Source organism: Mus musculus, chromosome 13 (genome assembly GCF_000001635.26).
Source record: "Mus musculus strain C57BL/6J chromosome 13, GRCm38.p6 C57BL/6J".
Classification (NCBI taxonomy): Eukaryota; Metazoa; Chordata; class Mammalia; order Rodentia; family Muridae; genus Mus; species Mus musculus.
In genome coordinates, this window is record NC_000079.6 from 65,638,443 (window position 1) to 65,661,631 (window position 23,189).

At 39.8% G+C, this 23,189-nt stretch overlaps 1 long non-coding RNA gene across 2 annotated transcripts; it reads left to right on the forward strand.

Annotated features, from left to right (window-relative positions):
• Positions 1-1,325: 1,325 nt before the first annotated feature.
• Gm19448 lies at positions 1,326-21,676 on the forward strand. Of its 2 annotated transcripts, none has more exons than XR_001780986.1 (4): positions 1,326-1,448; positions 7,768-7,894; positions 8,095-8,155; positions 21,594-21,676. It is a non-coding gene; the product is annotated as a predicted gene, 19448 (long non-coding RNA). The 2 variants fall into 2 exon arrangements; XR_001780987.1 differs by lacking the exon at positions 21,594-21,676 and adding an exon at positions 9,331-9,405.
• Positions 21,677-23,189: the final 1,513 nt, after the last annotated feature.

The window sequence follows — 23,189 nt, forward strand, 5'->3', positions numbered from 1 at the left end:
GGGAGGCAGATGAGAGAAGAGATAGAAGCTGATTTCACATAGCACAGCAAATCCATTGCCCTAACTTTGAGCCTAGTCCTAACCATGATATTTCTTCTTTGTGTAACAGGATACTATTGACTCAGTAGAACCATCAAGAATAATGATGGCCACCTTAGCCCTAACCCTGAGCCTAACCCTGGGACTTACCCCCAACCTCTTACTCTATCTTAAACCTCAACCCTTATTTTCCTAACTACCCTAACCCTAATCCTAACAACCCTTATCCTAATCCTTACCATAACCCTGTAATCGCCTAATCCTGATTCTAACCCTGCTTACTGTGGGGGATATTTCTTAATTATACCTTTTGAGGTGAGAAACCCTTTCTTAATCTTGATCTTTTGAGATGTTCAGATCCATCTTTAATCTAGGCTATAATTATTCTTGGCAATCTACATACATAAAAAAAACATTGAATAGGGTAGTTGTTTTGTTTTTTGTACTTGCCCTACTTTTTTACAAAACAAAAGTGACTTGTTTGTTTGTACTTTTAAAACTGGCATTAGTCAGTACTTATTTCTTTAAAATTCTGGTACATACAGAATATCAGCTGTAATATCCTATAACTTGAAATCAACCAGTCCTTGATTTTGTAATTTCCCTTGGCCAACAGCCTTTATTCAGACATTATATTAAATAATTTTTTGACATACATTGAGAGATCATTCTCTCTATGACTTGAGATGTTTACCTAGAGATCCTGTGATAATCCAACTTTGGCTTTTCTCCACATTGCCACTGATGAAGATGTTGGCTAATAGTAGTGCTCAACAGTGCTTCCCTTTTGTTTCCTGCTGTTCTCCCAGCATGCATTGATACTTATCATCTGGTGAAAAGGACCTGCAATTTCCCTGAGACAAGATGAAGTCATGAACAAGCCCGTTGCATTCTAAAATTCCTTTTTAATGTCAATAACCTGGGCACCCTTCCATTCCTGGGTCAGATTGATACCTACAATGCAACTAGAGTAATGGGCTATTCAAGCTACTCATCTTGATTTCAGGAAAAAGTAGGCAAGTGCTATGAGGAATGTTCAGGCAAGGTCTGAAGTAAGGATCATTGCTCACAGAGGGGAGAAGCTGGCAGCAGAATAGCCTGAGCTGGAATGGTGGATTCTTCCCCCAGGGAAAGCACGAATGCTAATGAGCTGAAAAGGGCTCCCGAGATCTGGAAAAAGTCCAGCCTTCGACAGGAAGCACACATTAACATTGAGGCGGGGTAAGACTCACTGGCCAATCAAGGTCTCCAGGGAGACATGCCAGTCAGACAAAGAGGCGGGATCTTCCGGGTGACTTTCTAAAAGATCGCTGTGGCTGTGCAGGCTTGAATGGTTCTCTGTGTCCTGCTCTGAGATCTGCTGTTGGGTGCATTGAGGGGACCTCAGGAAGCTCTGAGATTTAGACATGGTGAGCACAGGATCACTGCCCACAATGGGTAGGGGCAGGTTGTTGAGCCGTGGGAGATGGGGTGGTGGGTCCTCTCTGGGGCTGCATGGGAAGCATCATCCAAATATGACCACCTGTGAGGTCTCAGGCAGTGACCTCTGAATAACTTCATTATCATAGCTGATTCTGAATCTGTCCAAAACATTTGGACCAGTTGCTTTCTTGTAGAAACATGGGTGGTTTCTTTGACTCTGCAGCACAAAACGGTCCAAACACTGTTGTCTTTTCTAGTAGACATTGAGAAGACAGATATGAAGCTAATAGGTCTGCTTCCATACGTTACTTGTTTTTGTTTTGTTTAGCTTTTAGTTTCTTTCTGTTGCAGTTTTTCATATTTCTTTGCTTTATATGTTTAGAGTTTTGACAGTTTGTGGCACAAAGACTTTTTTGGTCCAATATGTTTGCTATTTTGGATGCTAATTTGTACTTTAATAGGTATTTTCTTCTTTAGAAAATTTTTCATTTATGATTTCACTGAAAATATTTTCTAGACCTTTGAGCTGATATTCTTCTTCTATTCCAATAATTTCTACTTTTCACCTTCTCATATGTTGCAGAATTCCTGGTTATTTAGTGCCAGGAAACATCTGGAATCCATATTTTTTGACCAATTTATCATTGTTTTCTATTCATCTTTAATGCCTGAGAGTCTCTCTTCCCTTCCTGGCCCATGGGTGAACCTTGCCTCTGTGGTTGTCAGTGTACAGCAAATTCAATGGCTTTCTCTTAGGGAATTAGCAAATGCTTAAGTCGTTACCTTTCTCCATCACCTGCTGCTTTTGTCAGGTGTGCTTTATATACATGAACCACAGCTACAGCAGCTCTGTGCTTTGTTCCCTGTCTCTGTTCTCTGCACATGCTTGCCCCTCCCTCTATTTCCCTACCCTTGTGGCTGTCTCTCTCTGCTCTGTCTGTGTGCCTTTCTAAAGCTCTTTTGTGCACAGCTATACCTTCCCCCATGTTTTCACTCCTTTCCCTTCCCCCAAACAACCATTTCTCCACTGTATCTATTGCATGTTTTAATTTCTAGGGCCTGCTGTGTTAGGATAGCTTGGATTTCTTGTTGATATATTTTCCTGGCTATTATTCATTATATTCATTTGCTGGTGTCTAGGCCTCTGTATTTGAGGTGATTTGGTTTCTGGGTTTGTGCTGTTTGGGTGGTAGTTTTATACCTGGGTTACTGGTTGATATATAGATTTATTTATTTATTTATTTTTGGTTTTCAGAAACAGGGTTTCTCTGTGTAGCCCTGCCTGTCCTGTAATTCACTCTGTAGGCCAGGTTGGCCTTGAACTCAGAATACCGCCTGCCTCTGCCTCCTAAGTGCTGGGAATAAATGTGTGTGCCACCATGCCCAGCTGATACCCGGATTCTCACAGTGTTGACTGAGGGTTGCTTCTTTGATGGACCTGTTTGGAGGTATGTTCAAGGGGGAATGCTTACTAATGTTGGAAGATGGAAAAAGAGGCAGGCAGAAAGAGATGATCTTAGCAACCCACAAGGAGACATAGTCAGGAGAGAGATTAAGCTGCCTTTGCTGTTTGGTAAAGTGCTAGGGACAACTGTGAAAATTACATCTGGGATAGCACATAGTGTGGTAGATCTATGGAAGCTTACCTGGTGTCCTTTCAGACATGGCATGTGGTTGAACAGTATGTGTCTGCCCAAGTGGGGGCTGAGACAGAAGGATGAGGCAGGAAAGGAAGGGTAGGTGGGGATTATTTGTGGTAGCTATAGGAGGCATGCACAGGGGGAGAGGAAACTTCTACTGGTATTTTGTCCAGTGGTAAGGGCAACTGATATTAGGGTCTAGAGTAACAGATAGTGGGGTAGGTCTTTGGACAAATTACCTAGTCTACTGGCAGGCATGGCTTGCGGTTGAACAGGAGTATTTTCCAATAATAATGGGCTCAGGCACAAGGGTGAGTTGTAAAGCTCAACCAAATGCGTTTTTGAGAGTGCACATAGAACACCTGAGCAAACATCCTATGAACAGCCAGTGACGGTAGAGCAGCAGGGTCAAGCTACATATAGATAACTAATACAACGTGCAGGGGAAAAAAATGTTAGCTTAGCCATCATGGTTGTCAGATAGTTTTTGCCTCATGTTTGGTTCCTGCAGATTATGCCAGATATACAGTTTTCAAAATACTAGGTTGCTGACCTGTATGGAAATTCCCCAGCCTTGCTGTAACTACAATATATATCCAGCACCTCTAGACTTGGTCTCTTATTTTGGACCTGATACCAGGTTGACTGGTGTCAGACCCTGTTACTGAGCCCATAATACAAAACCTTGTGTGTTTGCATTGCAATAAGATCCTTGGTTGTCATTGAGGTTCCTGTGACTTGGGTATAATATCTTGGTGCGTTGACTGAAACTCAAAGACCTCTAGGACTCAGAACAGAGGTGTTGAAAGGCCAGCTGTTAGAATGTGTCATTGTTGTTCTTTGTATCAATGGCTTGTCTGTCACATTTGCATCCGTGTGTCTTGTTTTTCCTATTTTTCTTGATTATTCTTGGAGGGAGATGACTAAAGTGAACTTGGAACCATGGTACAGTGGGTGCACTGGAGAGTTGTAGCCACAGGGCCTTGGAAGATGTTCCATAGTCTGGTATAGAGGATGGTGTGCCCTTGGTCTTAAGTGCTTGGAGAGTTAGAGCAGACTTGAAACCCTGCTTCATGACTCACAGCTGCCATCCTTTCTTCATCTTTTCTTATGTACACATGTATGAATCTGCTGGATAGCCTTTACTGACACCTTGTGACTTTCCCTCATATGTGTGGTACTTTATTATTCTGTGACTGAGAGAGAGGAAATAAGATTTTTTTCCATCCTATTGATTTAGTGACTAAATCATCATCTGGGGTTAAATCCTTCTTCCTAAGAGGACCTACACCCACTAGATTGCCCATTATAGAGAGCTCTTCGAGACCCAATCCAGGGCAAAATCAGGCTCTCCCTATCCTGTTTTACAGGGTGGAAAGGACAAAGACCTCATTTTCCCCCTCCTGATCAACCCTGTTCCCAGTCCATATTTGACGGTAGTTTTGGACTCTGAACTGTTATTAGAGGGAAAGTTGTTCTTCATCCATTGCAACAAAGTTAACATATCTCATTAGACGAGCAGTGTTATTTCTAGGCTTGTGCAATGTGCTTCTCTGTTCACCTTCCAGCTGCTTTAGCCACCTCTTTGGTAGCACTAGCCGGGGAACGCGGGGTTAAAGATACCTCACACCAGAGCAGCAAAGCCTCTGAACTCCTCACTCCAGGGTCCTTCCCTGCTCTAATCCATTGACCTACCCATTTTTCCTCGCTCAGCCACAACTCCACCTCTGTCTTGTAGTGACAGGGGCTCCTGAAATTGATATGGGTAGCACATTTGTTTTGGGTTTTTACAATTTCCTCAGTTATTATTGTCTCCATGTCATAATTGTCTTCGGTTCTCAACATTTCAGAGCTACAAACATAGTAAGGAACCTCAATTGAAGGTGTGCCCTCATCAGAATGGCTGGTTGCTATGTCTGTGAGAGATAGTGTTGATGATATTTTGGGAAGGCTTTTCTACTTAGGGAGGCAATATTCTTAAGCAAGTGGGCCTGGGCTGGATGAGAGCTAGCTGAGCATGGGACAGTGACCAAGTAAGAGGACAAGCCAAGAAACAGTGTTCTTCATTATTTTCCTTCATATTCTAGCTCCAGTTTCTATTCTAACTTTCCAGAATGGTGGACAGTGATCTGACTGAATCACGTACAACAACCATCTACTGCCTGAGATGCTTTTGCTTGCAGGAGTCTATTCAGCAGCAGAGTAGCAAGTTAGAACGACAACAACAAAAATTGGTATAAAAAGGTGATTTTGCTGCTGGACAGCATCTATGTTCTCTTTTGGAGGAATGTGGAAAATATCAAAAATTGAGATGTCAAAAGTCATAGAAAGCTGTAGATGGAGCTTAACGGTTGTAGTCATAGAACCTGAACGATTCCAGTGTTAGCAGTAATGCAACCAGAGGAAGTGGAGGTCACAGCATGTCAGTGGAAAATCGACTCTGTAAAAACTTTAGCTAGAGGTCATTTGTGTAACATTTTAGCCAAAAATATTTCTTACTAAGTTTTTTCTATGAGATATTGAGTAGGGAAAAGTTTAAAAATAATTGCCTGATTTGTATATTTTTATTCTATTTATATGTATTTGTTCACTTTTCCCATTTATATATTTATTCAAAATACATTCCAATTGCAACCCCCTCCCCTTTCCACATTACACAGTCCCTCATCCTTAACTCCTTTTCATCTACCCAGGGAGAGTGGGGACCACCTGAGTATCCCCGCAACATGACAAGTCAGGTCTCTGCTACTGAGGTCAGACAAGGCAGCCAAGTTAGACTGAAGAGACTAACAGGTTGGACAGACAGACAATACCATAAGGGACATCCCCCCACTCTATTTGTTCCAGGACCCATGTGAACACTGAAGCACATTTACTACATATATGGTGGGGCCTTGGCCCACCCTGTGTTTGCTCTTTGGCTGGTGGGTCACTCTCTGAGAATCTCCTAGTGTACCTGATAGTTGACTCGCTGGATCTTCTAATAGACTTCCTGTTCCTTTGCAGGCCCTCAATCCTTTCCCCCAACTCTTCCAAATGACTCCCTAAGCCCTGTCCAATGATAGGCTGTGAGTCTCTGCATCTCTCAGTCAGGTGCTGGATGGAGACTCTCAGAGGACAGTTATGCTAAGCTACTGTCTGCAAGTATAACAAAGGACCATCACTAATGTCAGGATATGAGCTTGCCCATGGGATGGGTCTCAAGTTGGTCAGGGTTATCATTTGTCCATTCCCTCAGTCTCTGCTCCATCTTTGTGCCTGCATTTCTTTAGACAGGACCAATTTTGGGAGCAAATGTATTTGGTTCATATACTGTGCTTAATTCTCCACTAGGGGTCCTTCCTGGTAGCAAGAGGGTCCATAACTCTCTGCCATGCATCTCAACTAAGATCACCCCCATATTATCCTTGATGACCTCTCATTCCTGGTCTCTGGCACAACCTAAAGATTCCCCACCCTTCCATACCCCTCCCCGTCAAGGTGCAGAATTCCATTCATATTCCTGACCCCCTGACCATCTCTTGTCTCTCACAACACCTGTTCCTGGCCACTCGCCCTTCCCCTTACTTATCCACTCTCCCATCCAGTTCTCTCTCTTTCTACCATCTGCCTCCTTCCCCTTTTGAATGAGATTCAACAATGCTCATTAGGGCTTTTCTTCTTGTTTAGCTTCTTTGGTTCTATGGAATATAGTGTGGATATCCTGTACTTTATGATTAATGTTCACTTGTAAGTGAGTACATATATTCATGTCATTTTGTTTCTGGGTTGCCTCACTCAGGATGATAGTTTCTACCTGTATCCATTGGCCTGGAAAATTCATGATGTCCTTGTTTTTAATAGCTTATTAGTATTCCATTTTGTAAATAAACCACATTTTCTGTATACGTATTTCGGTTGAGGGACATCTGGATTCTTTGCAGTTTCTAGTTGTTACAAATAAAATGGGATATGTCTCTATTTGGGCAAGTTTTCATTGGCCATTCCCTCAGTCTCTGATCCAGCTTTGCCTCTGCATTTCTCTTTGAGAGGAAAAATGCTGTTCTTTGTGTCTACAGCGTTGTGGTTTAAACTGATCCATAATTTTCATAATTCAAATTTTTAGCAAAATTTTATTAATGTTACAGTTTAAACCGGTGTACCTCATGTTTCTGCAAGATGAATACAGAACTGCAGTTAATGTATAATTCTTTGTAGGAACTCCAGTGCAGAACTATGGGTTCTTTCTATCATTTCTGTTTCCTTGGGTGATATTTGCAGGGGGAGTGAGAGTCTTACTATGTAACTTTTGCTGTCCTGGAATCGGTTTCATAGATGATGCAGGCCTCCAGCTTGAGGAAATACACCTTCCTGTGCCTCTGGATTAAAGTCACGAGCAAATACCCCCATCTTGTCCAATATTTTTGTAGTTAGTAATTGTTCATACAGCTTCTCAGATGTGGGCTTGGTACTGTTGATCTGTATCCCCTTGCAATCTCCCTCTCAATTGGCATTTCCCTTGCAAGGCTATCTCCTAGGCAAAAGGTTCAACAGCAACATATGTGAACATTATAATTCAATTTCCTTCTAAAAAGGCATGGTTATTAGAGTACAACTTCTATGTCAGGTAATAACTAGTGATGTTATTATCATGCTTTGTGTTGTACACGTTTCTGGGATATTTTAGGATGCAGTGACTTTTGACGATGTGCATGTGAACTTCACTAAAGAAGAATGGAATTTGCTGGATCCTTCCCAGATGAATCTCTACAAAGATGTTATGTTGGACACCTACTGGAACCTTACTTCTATAGGTAAGACTGTGAATTTTCTTTTGCTTTTCAAATTAAGCGAACAAATGTGTTTTGGTTATTGATGATCTTCTGTTATTTAAATTGAGAACAAGTAAGATTGAATTGAATAAATCAGGTTCACAGCTGTGAAAATTTACAGTAACTTAAATTATTCCTAATTTCTAATAATATATCATTCATTTTCTGTTGCTGTATTTTAGGCTACAAATGTGAAGACCATCATATTGAAGAACCATGTCAAAGTTCTCGAGGACATACAAGGTAATTTTCATGTGCAAGCTGATACAAATATGTCTGTGAGGAAATTGTAGTAAGTTTTGGAAGTTCTAAAGAAAAGCAAGAGTGTCAAATATCAATCCATTACCTGTAGCTATGATTATGATATTCTCGAAAGTGTGTGTACCTCAGAGTCTATTATCTGATTTGTGGTTCCAAGGCATTCGTCTAAGAATGGAAACAAGGAAACAATGCCTTCAGAGATCCCTTTATTTGATTTGTAGCTCCATTAAACCTATGCTATGGAACTACACTCTGTATAGTCTCATAATATTTAAATGTTGCACATTGAATAGTGATGTGTGTGTATATATATATATTACCTTCTAGGAAGCGAGTATTTCAAGGTAAAGTTGGTGATACTTATATTCTTGCAGACTCATTCCTAACTTTATAGAGGTCAGTTTATGAGAGTCAAGAATCTTGAGTGGAGAAACCTTAATCCATATATAGCATGTCTACAAAGAACAAAATGTCAACTGTTGTGAATACAATGTGGAAAACTTTCATTTGTTCTTCTTTTAATGGGTATATCAAGGGACAAATGGACAAAACCATGAGAGTCTATGAACATTGAAAATAGCAACACACCTCTTTCCAGAACAATGAGAAGATATGTAGTTTTCTGACTTTGTTAGACTTTCTGAACGTGATAGGAGTTTTTGATTAATTGGTTTTCTTACTTTACTGAAAACATCTTCAAAGTCACACCGAGGAAAAAATGTGGAAATTCATCTGTTTGTCCTGCTTCACAGTGCTAATGTGCTGTGATTCACACTACAGGGAAATTATGAATGCTATCGCTTGTAAAAAGCTCTGCATTGTTTCATTGTTCTTAAGGTATGGGAAATACGTCATATAGAAATGTCATATAGAAAAAGGTTGTTTTATATATATATATATATATATATATATATATATATATATATATATGTATATATGAGCCATTTTATAAATGCTCTTACCATCACAGCTGTTTTCAAAGAGGCAAAACAACCTATAGAGAGGGAGAACACCATGAACATGCAAAGTGATAAAAACTTAAGATCTGATAATTCTTTATTATTAGACCAACCTGTAAAATTAATCAATATAGATGAAATGATCGATAAAGGTAATGAGTGTGTTAAAGCTTTCACATGTACCGATTATCATTCCAGGCATGTAAGAAGTCATAGTTGGAAGAAACTCTATGAATGTAATCAATGTGGTAAAGCCTTTTCCTCTCACAGTAGTCTCAGATATCATAAAAGAACCCATACTGGAGAGAAACCTCATGAATGTAATCATTGTGGTAAAGCCTTTGCAAGACCTGCTCATCTCCAAAGACATAAAAGAACCCATACTGGAGAGAAACCTTATGAATGTAATCAATGTGGGAAAGCCTTTTCCTCTCACAGTAATCTCAGATATCATAAAAGAACCCATACTGGAGAGAAACCTTATGAATGTAATCAATGTGGTAAAGCCTTTGCAAGACCCGCTGATCTCCAATGTCATAAAAGGACCCATACTGGAGAGAAACCTTATGAATGTAATCAATGTGGTAAAGCCTTTTCTTGTCAGGGTGGTCTCAGAAATCATAAAAGAACCCATACTGGAGAAAAACCTTATAAATGTAATCATTGTAGTAAAGCCTTTGCAAGGCTCAGTCATCTCCAATGTCATAAAAGAACCCATACTGGAGAGAAACCTTATGAATGTAATCAATGTAGTAAAGCCTTTGCAAGACCCGCTCATCTCCAACATCATAAAAGAACCCATACTGGAGAGAAACCTTATGAATGTAATCAATGTGGGAAAGGCTTTGCAAGGCTCAGTCATCTCCAATGTCATAAAAGAACCCATACCTGAGAGAAACCTTATGAATGTAATCATTGTGGTAAAGCCTTTGCAAGACCTGCTCATCTCCAACATCATAAAAGAACCCATACTAGAGAGAAACCTTATGAATGTAATCATTGTGGGGAAGCCTTTTCCTGTCACAATAGTCTTAGATATCATAAAAGAACCCATACTGGACAGAAACCTTATGAATGTAATCAATGTGGTAAAGCCTTTTCCTGTCACAGTGGTCTCAGATATCATAAAAGTACCCATACTGGAGAAAAACCTTATGAATGTAATCAGTGTGGTAAAGCCTTTGCTACATCCACTCATCTCCAATGTCATAAAAGAACCCATACTGGAGAGTAATCTTAGGATAATTATCAATGTGGAAAGACTATTCACAAGGGAGAAGTCAACAAAGACATAAAAAAACACATAGTGGAGAGAAATCTTAATGTAACCAATGTGGTAAAAGCCTTTTCACAAAGTAATTATCTCAAAAAGACAAAAGAACCAACCCATTTTGGAGAGTAACCTTATGAATGTAAGCAATGTGATAATGAAGTCTTTGCAGTTTTCACTAGTCTCCAAAAAATAAAAGATACCATACTGGACAAAAACCTCATGAATATAATCAATGTGGGACACACTTCAGAACTTTGTAATCTCCATTATTTTAAAAGTACACATACAGGAGAGAAACCTTATGAATGTAGTCAGCGGTGTAAAGCATTTCAAGTCACAGTCATCTGCAATGACATAAGAGATCACATGCAAGAGAGAAACCTCATGAATGTTGTCAATGCAGTAAAGCCTTTGCATGTCTTAATTCTTCACATGTATACAAAGTGAAGCACACTGGGGAGAACCCTCATTATTGTAATCACTGTGGTAAAAACCTTGGCAATTTACTGTCATCTGCAACTACATAAAGAACACATTCCAAAAAGTAACTCTTTCCATTTTTTCAGAGTACTAATCCCTTGTGTGACACAGTCATCATCCCATACATAAAAGAACACATATGGCAGAAAACCTGCATGAATATAATGAATAAGGTAAACCCTTTTGAGGCCACAGTCATCTCCAAACATACAAAAAACTGTGCAGGAGAGAAACCTTAAGAAGGTAATTGATGTGAGAAAACCTTTGCATATCACAGTCATCTCCAAGTACATTAATGAGCACATAGTTGAGAGAAGCCCTGTGATTGTAATGAATGTGTTAAAGCCTTTGCATGTCATTGTACACTCCAAACACTTAAAGGAACACAGGTTTTACAGACACCTTATAAATGCAGTGAATGTGAAAAAGACTATGAATATCACGATAGTTTCCAAAGACGTAAAAGAACACATAATTGATGGAAATCTTGTGTGTAGGCTCTCCCAGCCTGAAGCAGGCTGATCCAGACTTTGACCTTGCTGCCACTGAGAATTAGACCACCTGGGGTGGACCCTTGCTCCCTAGATCACTATATTGTTCAGCCACTGCCACTGTTCTTCAAGACTTTGCAACCTGCTGAAAGGCCCCTGAGATATTCCAAAGACTACACCCAGACCTGCAAGTCATCACCTGCAGCTGGTTCCAAGCACCAAGAATGGTTTGATGGGAATGGGCCTCTTCCCCTTTATAAGCACATTTGCTATTAAACATTTGAGCTTTGATCAGAAACCTTGACTTAGCTCCATTATTTCTCTTGACTGTCTAGTTCTCTCTCTTTCAGCTCCAGTCTGCCTCCCAGGTGTACCCCGTTTCTTGTGAGCCTCAGGTCGGCTCCCAACACTTGTGAATGTAGTCAAGTTGGAAAATCCTTTAAATGCCACAGTAGTCTCTGAATACATACAGGAACACATACTAGAGAGAAACCTTATCAATATAACCAATATGGTAAAGCCTTGCATGTCCTAATCATATTTAAATGTATGAAAGTATTTATAGAAAATATAAACTGTGTTAATTTGAATATGCTTGGCCATAAGCAGTGGCACTATTAGTAGGTGTGTCTTGCAGGAATAGATCTTACTTTTTTGAAGGAAGTGAATTACTGGGGTTGTGGTGTTTGGAGCTTTGGGCAGTACAAAACAGCCCCACCTACTGTTTGGCTGGAAGATAGTCTCTTCCTGCCTGCCTTCTCATGAAGATGCAGAATTCTCAGCTCCTTCTTTAGCATCATGGCTGCCTTCATGCTGCCATGCTTCCTGCTATAATGGTAATAAATTAAATATTTGAAACTGTAAGCCAGGCCCAATTAAATATTTACCTTTAAACATTTCCTTGGTCACAATTTGTCTTCTGAGCAATGGAAATTCTTTCTAAGACTGAAGTTAGTACCCCAGAATTAAGTATTACTATGATAGGCCTGGCCATGTTTTTGTTTGGAGCAATGTGGAATTTTAGACTTTGGATTTGTACATGTATTAAGTTGAATTTAATTGGACATGCAAGGAGAAATGTGGAACACATAGGTACTGGAGAGTGATTTGAACTCTGTATATGTTTTTATAATGTTTTGCTTAAGAATATTTTTGCTTTTTGACCTTGTCTTAAGAGTGATGTATTGACAAAGAAGTAAAAGGAAAGCCAGTATAGCCTTTGTCCTGTGTTTACTCTCATGATGACTGTTTTGATCAAGCATAATCTTAGAATGGAAAAATGTAGAATATAAGGTTCAATAAGAAAAGGCTCGCTGGGTGTGGTGGTGCACACCTTTACTCCCAGCACTCGGGAGGCACAGGCAAGCAGATTTCTTAGTTCAAGGCCAGCCTGGTCTACAAAGTGAGTTCCAGGACAGCCAGGGCTATACAGATAAACCCTGTCTCAAAGAAAAAAGAAGGAAAGAAAGAAAGAAAGAAAGGAAAGAAAGAAAGAAGGAAGGAAGGAAGGAAGGAAGGAAAGAAGGAAAGAAGGAAAGAAGGAAAGAAGGAAAGAAGGAAAGAAGGAAAGAAGGAAAGAAGGAAAGGAAGAAAGACTCACCAGGATGTTGAATGTACCTAAATCTTGTGATGAAAGATATTACATGGCATTAAGGGAAAGGTGATGTTAAGGCAAGATTCCATCCAGCTAAACTTATGGATTTGCAGTTTTAGGAAGGAGAACTGTATCACATTAGGAATGATTGTTACCTGGTTATTCTTTTCATGTGGACATAAGGAGATATAAATATTTTTCAAATTAACAAGGGATGGACTGTGATTCCTGTTCTGAGTTTTCAATTTAACATCTAGATGGAAATTCCTAGGTTCAGGCATGGTGGTACATGCTGTTAATCCCAGGAGATTAGAGTCAAATAGATATCTGGTTCAAGGCATCCTGCTGCAGAATTTTAGGTGAAGAAAAGCTTAGGTCCAGGCATGGTTTTTCCATGCTTTTTATCCCAGCATTCAATAAACAGGGATACACAGATCTCTGAATTCAAGGTAAATCTACTGAGCAAGTTCCAGGACAGCCAAGCTTAGGCAGTGTGAAGTTGTTGAAAATTTGAAAGCTGGTGATCATGTAATAGAAAGGCCCCAAGCAGCTTTTTCCCCGTGGCTCTGGCTTTAGAGGCAAGTGTAGAAGGGACTACTGAGACAATTGATGTTGGTTAGCTGTAGATAAAAAATTAGGGGTGGTGAAGAAGAAACCAGCATCACTGAGGTAGAACCTTCTGGTAAGTGTTTTCAGGAAGGACAAAGATGCTGTGTTCCAGAGATACCCAAAGTTGTACCTTGTGATGCTTCTGGACTTGGTCATGTGTGAGAAATACCCAGGTGGTGTTAGTTTCAAGGCATGAAGGGGTCATGTAGAGCAGCTAAGACATGGCGTAATGAAGAGAGTATTTGAGAGGAAAGCAGTGCACCCCTGTTACAGCAGGAAAACCCAGCATATTGAAGGTGTCAGTCCCATGGGATGAGCAGAAAGAACAGCAACAGCAGTAGAGTGAAGTCAACCAGAACCTAGGGTGCTATAGGGAAAAGAGCTGGAGAAGTGACCCACTTTCTTTTGAGGAGTGCAAAAGATCATGTGTAGATCCCAGCCAGTGGAACATGAAGATGTAATATTGTAGTTACCTTGGAGACCCCAAGATTTTGAGATGCTAGAGCTATGGGATACCTGCTCAGGAAAACTGCTTTCCTGAAATAAGTCCAGCCAAAGAGAAAGAATTTTGCTGGAGTGAAATAAGCTCAAAGGTGTTGAAGAACTGAACATCACTTGAAATCAGACACGGATATGCAGAATTTGGAGATTGGCCTTCTTTTGGTCCAGTATTTCCTCACATTGCTATTTAGGAATAAAAAAGTAGTCGGGGAGTGGTGATACACACCTTTAATCCCAGCACTTGGGAGGCAAAGACAGGCGGATTTGTGAGTTCGAGGCCAGCTTGGTTTACAGAGTTAGTTCCATGATAGCCAAGGTTACAGAGAAACCCTGTCTCGAAAACAAAACAAACAAAAACAAAACAAAACATAAAGAATGGCAAAGTATATCTTGTGAATTTGGAGGTATACAATGATATAATGTGCTATTTGTTTTTGAAAATGTAGGGGATTACAGTTAGGTGATTGGATGAATCTCAGATGATGAACTTTGGACTTTATTAGTGAGACTGCTATAGATGATGAGTCCTTTTGAAGTTGAATATCATATATTTTGTATTATACTATGTTAAAGTGTGGTCCCCATATACCCACGTTTTTGAACAATCAAATGCAGGCCAGCAAGTGGAATGTAGTATCTTGAATACGGTTGACCCAGGGAGTAGCATTGTCAGAAGGTGTGGCCTTGTTGTAGGAAGTGCATCACTGTTAGGTTTGGCTTTGAAGTTCCATCCAGCGCTGAAGAGACCCTCCTGTGTGATCCCTAGAAGACAGTCTCTTCCTTGCTGCCTGTGGATCAAGGTGCAGAACTCTCAGCTCCTTCTTCAGCATTATGTTTACCTGCATGCCTACCATGCTTCCTGCTATGATGAAAATGGACTAAACCTCTAAAAGTGTAAGCCAGCCCCAATTAAGTGTTTGCTTTTACAAGAGTTGCCTTGGTCATGAAATGTATTCCTAGCAATGGAAATTCTAAGACACAAACCCTGTGAGTGTAGTTAATATAGTGAAGCCATTGCACATTTCTGTAGTCTTCTTCATCATATAAGAATTTGTACTGGCAAGAAACTGTGGATGCATTAGTATGGTGAAACTTTTGCACACCTCTATAGTTTTCATCATTATGGAACTATTAATACTGGAGAGAAATTCTATGAATATCAGCAATGTGATAAAGCCTTTATGGTATGGGGTGACTGAGGTCCAACACAACTCAAACACAGGACAATGCAAATGATAATAATTTATTATAATCAAGTCACTACTCATCAATCAGGGCCATAAATATACTCAGAAGCTTAGCTGAAATACCCCAGCCCAACCTTGAGTCAGAAAGTTATATAGCTTCCAAACCTTCAGGTTATATAAAACTATATAAGCTTCAGGTTTGAAACCACAACATCCTGTGCCAAGTTACAACTACATCCCTCCCCCCACCCCAATCATGATTTTTCTCTGTTGTTACTTTATGTCAAATGATACAAGATGTAGATTTTATGGTCTACCGTATCATAGCCATTTGTTCTTTTGTGGTTAGGAACGGGCACTATGTTTTGAGGAATAAAACACAAGTAACAGAAATTATACTTAGGAACAGTCATCATTTAGGTGGGAACAAAACATGAATAGTGAAACCTGGCCGGATATTGTTAAGTACACAGGTCACTAGGACTTGGGACTTGAACTTAGTTTCAACCTCAGGTTAAATGGAGAGTGATAAGAAAAAGGCAGTCCTTAGGACTAGTTTCTTTTGCTCTTTCCTGACATTTAGACATCATAGTTCTCTTCAAATACATAACAGAATACATATTGGAGAAAAATCTTTTTTTTTTAAAGATTTATTTATTTATTATGTGTAAGTACACTGTAGCTGTCTTCAGAAACACCAGAAGAGGGCATCAGATCTCATTACGGGTGGTTGTGAGCCACCATGTGGTTGCTGGGATTTGAACTTTGGACCTTCGGAAGAGCAGTCGGGTGCTCTTACCCGCTGAGCCATCTCACCAGCCCCGGGAAAAATCTTAAATGTAATCAATGTGATTAAAAACTGTTCACAACACAGTTATCTATGAACATAAAAGAATACATAGTGGAGAGAAAACCTAGGGATAAGCAATGTGTTAAAGCCTTTGTACATAGAAGTAAGCTGAGAAACCATGAGAAAAAGTCATAATGCAGAGAAAACACATAAACGCAGTCAATATGTTAAGGTTTTGCATTTTTTGGTATCTTTAAACAAGAGTAAACTCTTTAGTATATAATCAGTATATTAAAGCTATTACATATCACAGTAGTCTTAGATGACCTTTAATAATACCAAAAGTAATCTGTGACTACAAAGACCTTGGTAAGATTTTAGCCTACACACTTTTATTGAGTTCCTCAAGATTATTATTTGAAGAAAATATGACAAGCATCAACAATCAATTCATACATTATGATATCTCTTTATTTTGTTTGCACTTGTAAACTCATTTGCACATTCGATGTCTACTGCTTTTTCTTTTTCTTTTTTAGTTAATCCTGTACCCCACAAGTTTGCTGAAAGTGTTTGTCAGCTCTAGGAATTGCCTGTGGGAAGTTTTGGTTCACTTATGCATACTATCACTTCATTTGTAAATAAAGATAATTTTACTTCCTCCTTTATAATTTATATTACCTACATCTCCTTCAGTTTTATTACTCTAGCTAAACTTTTAGATAATATTTTGAATAGATATGGAGAGAATGGACCACCTTAACTTTTTGGGGGATTAGTGGAATTAATTTGAATGTCTCTCCATTTAATTTAATGTTTTCTCTAAGCTTGCTGTAAGGTAACATTATTATGTTTAGGTATGTCCCTTGTATCCTTAATAACTCCAAGAATTTTATCATAAAGTGATGTTGGAGATTGTCAGAGAATTATTTACCATCTAGTGAGATGGTCACTTTTTTTTCACTTTAAGTACATTATGTTGAAACATTCCTGCATCTATTTAATGAAGCATACCTCATTGATCATGGTGGATGTTCTTTTGATAATTTTTCTATTTTCTTTCTTTTTTATTTGTTTTGCTTTATAAAGTGTTTTTGTGTCAGTCACTTTAAGGAAAGTTGGTCTGAAATTCTCTTTTGTTGCTGAGTCTTTATTGACTGGATATTTGAGTTAACATGGGTTCACAAAATAAATCAGCCAAAGTTTCTTCTCTTTCAATATTGTTGAATACTTTGAGGAGTATCCTCCTTCTCCTTGAAAGTCTGCTAGGATTCTACCCCAAAACTCATGGCCCTGAGGTATTTTTGGTGGCAGATTTGTAATGACTTCTCTTTTTCTAGGTTTTTAGGTCCGTTTAAGTTACTTATCTTAGTTTGATTTAATTTGATAAGTGGAACCTATTGAGTAAATTATCCATCTCTTAGAATTTCCAATGCAGTGGAGTACATGCTTTTTAAAACTATGTCTTTGTCCTTCTCTGGAATTCTTCATTGTCTTTTATTTTGTCCCCATTTTCATTTTAGATTTCGTTAATTTGGATATTCTCTATTTTTTAATGTTTTTGTCTATCTTGTCTAATAAAAGGCTCAAAGGCCATCTCCATGTTTCATTAATTCTTTGTAGTCTTCTCTTTTTATTTTATTGATTTCATCCCCAATTTGATAATTTCCTGATGTCTACTCCCTTTTTTCATTGCTCCTTCACTTCTTTCTGTTCTAGACTTTAACGAGTGCTGTTAAATTGCCAGTATGAGAGCTCTCCATTTTTTTTTCATGCAGGCATTTTGTTCTATGAACGTTTATCTTAGCACCACTTTCATTTTCTTTGTGTTCCATAAGATTGTGCATGTTGCTCAATTGTCGTCCTTTTCATTGAATTCTACAGAGTCTCTAATTTTTCCTTTATTTCTGTCTTAACATTTCTTTCATTCAGTAGTGAGGTGTGCAGCCTCCCTGAGTTTGTAAGCTTTGTGTTCTCTTTGGTTTTTTGATATCTAGTTGTAATCCATGGTGGCCTGATAAGATACAGTTGTTATTTCAGTTTTCTTGTATGCCTAGAGAATTGCAATGTGTCTGAATATGTGGTCAGTTTATAAATAAGTTTCATGAGGTGCTGAGCAGAAGGTATATTTTCTTATATTTTAGTTGAACATTTTCTAAATATCAGCTGAATTCATATTCATGTCTTCAGTCAGCTGGAGTATTTCTCTGTTTAGTTTTGGTCTGAAGAATTTGTCAATTGGTGGAAGTTGGGTATTAAAATTTCCTAGTATAAATGTATGACAGTCCTTATGTGATTTTAACTGTTTCTTTTACAAAGGTTGGTGATCATATGTTCAAGGCATAGATGTTAAAAATTTAAATGTCATCTATGGTGATTTTTTCCCATTTGAGGAATATATAGTATCTTTCTCCAATTCTTTTGGTTACTTTTTGGTTAAAATCTATTTTGCTGTATTTGTAAATGGCTGTACGTGCTTGCTTCTTTGGTCCATTTTCTTGGAATGTCTTTTTTCCACCCTTTACCTTGAAGTAATGCCTATCCTTGATGTTGAGCTATATTATTTGTATACAATAGAAGGATAGATTATGTGTTAGCATCCATTCTGTTCGCCTGTGTATTTTATTGGTGAACTGAGGTCATTGTTATCAATACCAATGAGGAGTGATGGCTAACTCCTTGTATGTTGTCATTGTTCTTGCTGCTGGTGGTCATGTTGAGGTGTGTGTGTGTGCTTTCCCTTTTTTGCAGCTAATACAACATTATTTACTATTTATTATTACTTATTTACTATCTCTGTTTTCATGTGTATCATTAACCTCCTTGCGTTGGATTCTTCCTTCTTTTCTTTTTTTCTTTTTTAAAAAATGTTTTTTAGATATTTTCTTCCTTTACATTTCAAATGCTATCCCCTTTCCAAGTTTCCTCTGAGAAAGTCCCCTATACCCTCCCAAGCCCTGCTCCCCAAACCACCCACTCCTGCTTCCTGGCCTTGTCATTCCCCTGTACTGGGGCATATAATCTCCGCAAGACAAAGGGCCTCTCCTCCCAATGATGGCTGACTAGGCCATCTTCTACTACATATGCAGCTAGAGACACGAGCTCTGGGGTTACTGGTTAGTGGATATTGTTGTTCCTCCTATAGGGTTGCAGACCCCTTTAGCTCCTTGGGTAGTTTCTCTAGCTTCTTCATTGGGGGCATGTGTTCCATTCAATAGATGACTGTGGGCATTCACTTCTGTACTTGCCAGGCACTGGCATAGCCTCACAAGAGACAGCTATAGCCAGGTTCTGTCAGCAAAATCTTGCTGGCATATGCAGTAGTGTCTGGGTTTGGTGGTTGTTTATGGGATGGATCCCTTGGTGGGGCAGTCTTTGTATGGTCCATCCTTCAGTCTCAGCTCCAAATTTTGTCTCTGTAACTCCTTCCATTGGGTATTTTCTCTCCCCCCCCCCCCCGCTTTCTTTTTGGATAGGGTTCCTCTGTATAGCCCTGGCTGTCCTGGAACTCACAATATAGACCAGGCTGGCCTCGAAACTCAGAAATCCACCTGCCTCTGCCTCCCAAGTGCTAGGATTAAAGGCGTGCGCCACCACTGCCCTGCTTGTTCCCCCTTCTAAGAAGGAACAAAGTATCTACACTTTGGTCTACCTTCTTCTTGAGTTTCATGTGTTTTGCAATTTGTATCTTGGGTGTTTAAATTTCCAGGCTAATATCCACTTATCAGTGAGTGCATATCATGTGTGTTCTTTTGTGATTGGGTTACCTCACTCAGGATGATATCATCCAGATACCCAATTGCCTAAGAATTTCATAAATTCAATCTTTTAATAGCTGAGTAGTACTCCATTGTGTAAAAGTACCACATTTTCTGTATCCATTCCTGTATTGAGGGGCATCTGGGTTCTTTCCACTTCTGACTATTATAAGTAAGGCTGCTTATGAACATAGTGGAGCATGTGTCCTTATTACAAGTTGGAACATCTTCTGGGTATATGCCCAGGAGAGGTATTGCTGGATCTTCTGGTAGTACTATGTCCAGTTTTCTTTGGAACCACCAGACTGACTTCCAGAGTGGTTATACAAGCTTGCAATCCCACCAGTAAAGGAGGAGTGCTCCTCTTTCTCCACATCCTTGTCAGCATATGCTGTCATTGTTTTAGCTCCCTTGTCAAAGATCAAGTGACCATAGGTGCCTGGGTTCCTTTCTGGGTCTTCAATTCTATTCCATTGGTCTACCTGTCTGTCGCTGTACCAGTACCATGCAGGTTTTATCACAATTGCTCTGTAGTACAGCTTGAGGTCAGGCATGGTGATTCCACCAGAGGTTCTTTTATCATTGAAAATAGCTTTTGCTATCCTAGGTTTTTTTGTTATTCCAGATGAATTTGCAAATTGCCTTTTCTAATTCGATGAAGCATTTAGTTGGAATTTTGATGGGGATTGCATGAATCTCAGATTAATTTTGGCATGGTAGCCATTTTTACTATATTGATCCTGCCAGTCCATGAGCATGGGAGATCTTTCCATCTTCTGAGATCTTCTTTAATTTCTGTCTTCAAAGACTTAAAGTTCTTATCATACAGATCTTTCACTTTCTTAGTTAGAATCACACCATGGTATTTCATATTATTTGTGACTAGTGTGAAGTGTGTTGTTTCCCTAATTTCTTTCTCATCCTCTTTATCCTTTGTGTAGAGAAAGGCCTTGGCTTCACTCAATATACTGTGACCAGGGTACATGAGTAAATCAACACTTTTCTCACATGTTTCTTTTGACTATGGTCAAAAATACCTTCATGAAGTTCTCCAGGATGGCGCCCTATATGTAGACATCATTTTCTAAAAATATAATGGCCACCAGATGAATGAAGAAATGAGACATTAATGTTCATGTCTAAAATATCAATGATTAAACAGACTTACCTTCATGTATGGTATACAAGAAACTCTTTTGTGATTATAAACTTGCATTTATGATCGAACTACCAATAGCACCTTTGAAAAAAAAAATGTCACAGAGAACGTGGCCATGCTTAATCGAGCAAGGAAAACACACATGTGAGGTTTTTTCCCTAACAGATTCCTGAAGCTTCCTTTTAAGTAGCTAGAAATCAGTCTGACATTAAAATAGCAGTGACTAAGGAGATTAAAAGCTCATCACATAACACAGTATTATTAAAATGCTGTCCCAGGGACTGATTTCTGTCAAATGCCATCTTCTGCTTTCTTTACGTATGAATCTTATTTGGTCTTATTTAACATTGTAGTTGGAATTACATACACCACTGTTGCACTTACCACAGTTGCCTGGCCGTCGCCTTTTTTTTTCTTTGCTATTTTCTCTTAATTACCATTATCTGACCTTCATGTTCTGTTGTAGTCATCAGAAAAATATTAATTTGATATAATGTAGACATCTTTCCTCTTTTTATTAATCATTTTATTTGTTTACAATTCAAATGATAACCCCTTTCCCTCTTCCCCCTCCACACACCACCCATTCCATCCCCCTCTCTGCCTCCACCCACTCCAGATTCACACTGCTCTAGCATCGCCCTACACTGGGGCATCAAGCCTCCACAGGACCAAGGGCCTCCCCTCCCACTGATGCCAGATGAAGCCATCCTTTGCTACATATAGAGCTGGAGCCATGCATCTCTCCATGTATACTCTCTGATAGGTGGTTTAGTCCCTGGATGCTCTTTATGGTCCAGTGGGTTGATATTGTTCTTCCTATGGGGTTGCAATCCCCTTCAGTTCTGTCAGTCCTTTCCTCTTCTGATGGGGTCTTTCCTGTCTTTAGACAGAAATGATTCTAGGTTAAAAGTTTTGATATGGATGGGTGGCTCAATCCCTCAACTGGTGCCCGTGCCTGTCTACTGGATGTGGCCTCTATACGTTCTGTGTCCCCTCTGTTGGATATTTTGGCTAATGTCATTCCCCTTGGGTCCTGGGAACCTCTCAATTCCCTGGTTTCTTGGACTTTCTAGAGCCTACCCCCAGTTCCCCATCCTCTAGTGCTACATATTTATATTTTCTGATCCTCTGTACTTCTCTCTTGTCTCTTCCCATACCTGATCCTACCCTCCATTTCATTATGTCCCCTTCTACACTCCCTTTTAGGTACCCATGAAGCAACTTCATTGGAAACTTTGCCCCAAGGAATGGCTTATAGCTTTCCATTATGTAAAAAATTTTGTTGCTGCTTCGATACAAGAAGTCAGGACATTGAATCTTTCAGTGTCTATTGTTCATTATATTGATATTTTATCAGCTGATCCCTCTGAAGGAGTTTTACTACAAGCCTTGGCTCTGATACAAGGAGCTTTAAAATTTTGGAGTGGTTGTTGTTCAAAGGCAGTATCTTCTGGCCTCCTCCAAGGGGCTGGCTTCAAGTCTCCAGCTCTGCCCTCTGCAGCACTCTAGGCTCAGGTGGATCCACTTCACTGATGCTGCTATTCTTGGAGATCATACCATGGTACTGGCATCTCTAACAAGTGGGGTCTTCTGCTTCTAATAGGCCCCACCAATAGCCTCTCATAGGCTCTCATCATGCCAATCCTCAACTCTTTTTCATGACCTCTCCATTCTTGAGCTGTCAATTAAAACTGAGGCGGAACCTTCACCAATAGCCCCCATGCCCTGATCCCGTCACCCATGACTACCACGTGCCACAGTGACACCCCACCGAGTGACTCCTGACCCAAAGACACCCCAACCCTGCACTGCTCCTCTGCGCCCCAGGCAGCATACAACCTTAGCAAGGCTTGGGATGAGGATGGGACACAGAGTGGTGAGTGACACCCCTCCTTTCCCGGGAAGACTGGGCCTAGCCATGTGACATGGGGGGGGGGCGCGGAATTCCAATGTCACCAGGGAATCACTGATGCATGTGGTGGGGGCTAGGGGTCAGAACCTGGAGTGCATAGTGGGCAGGGCAGAGGCTGGTTTGGAGTGTGGTGGACAGTGTCAGGGTCTTGTCAGGGTTATAGGACAGTGTCATCCTGGTCACAGGGCAATATAGAGGTCATGATGGGTTCAAAGGTTGGGGTTTACATATGATGTCAGGGTCAGGTCTAAAGTTGGGGTCCAAGTATAGGTAAGGGATCACATAGGTGGCTATTGGTCA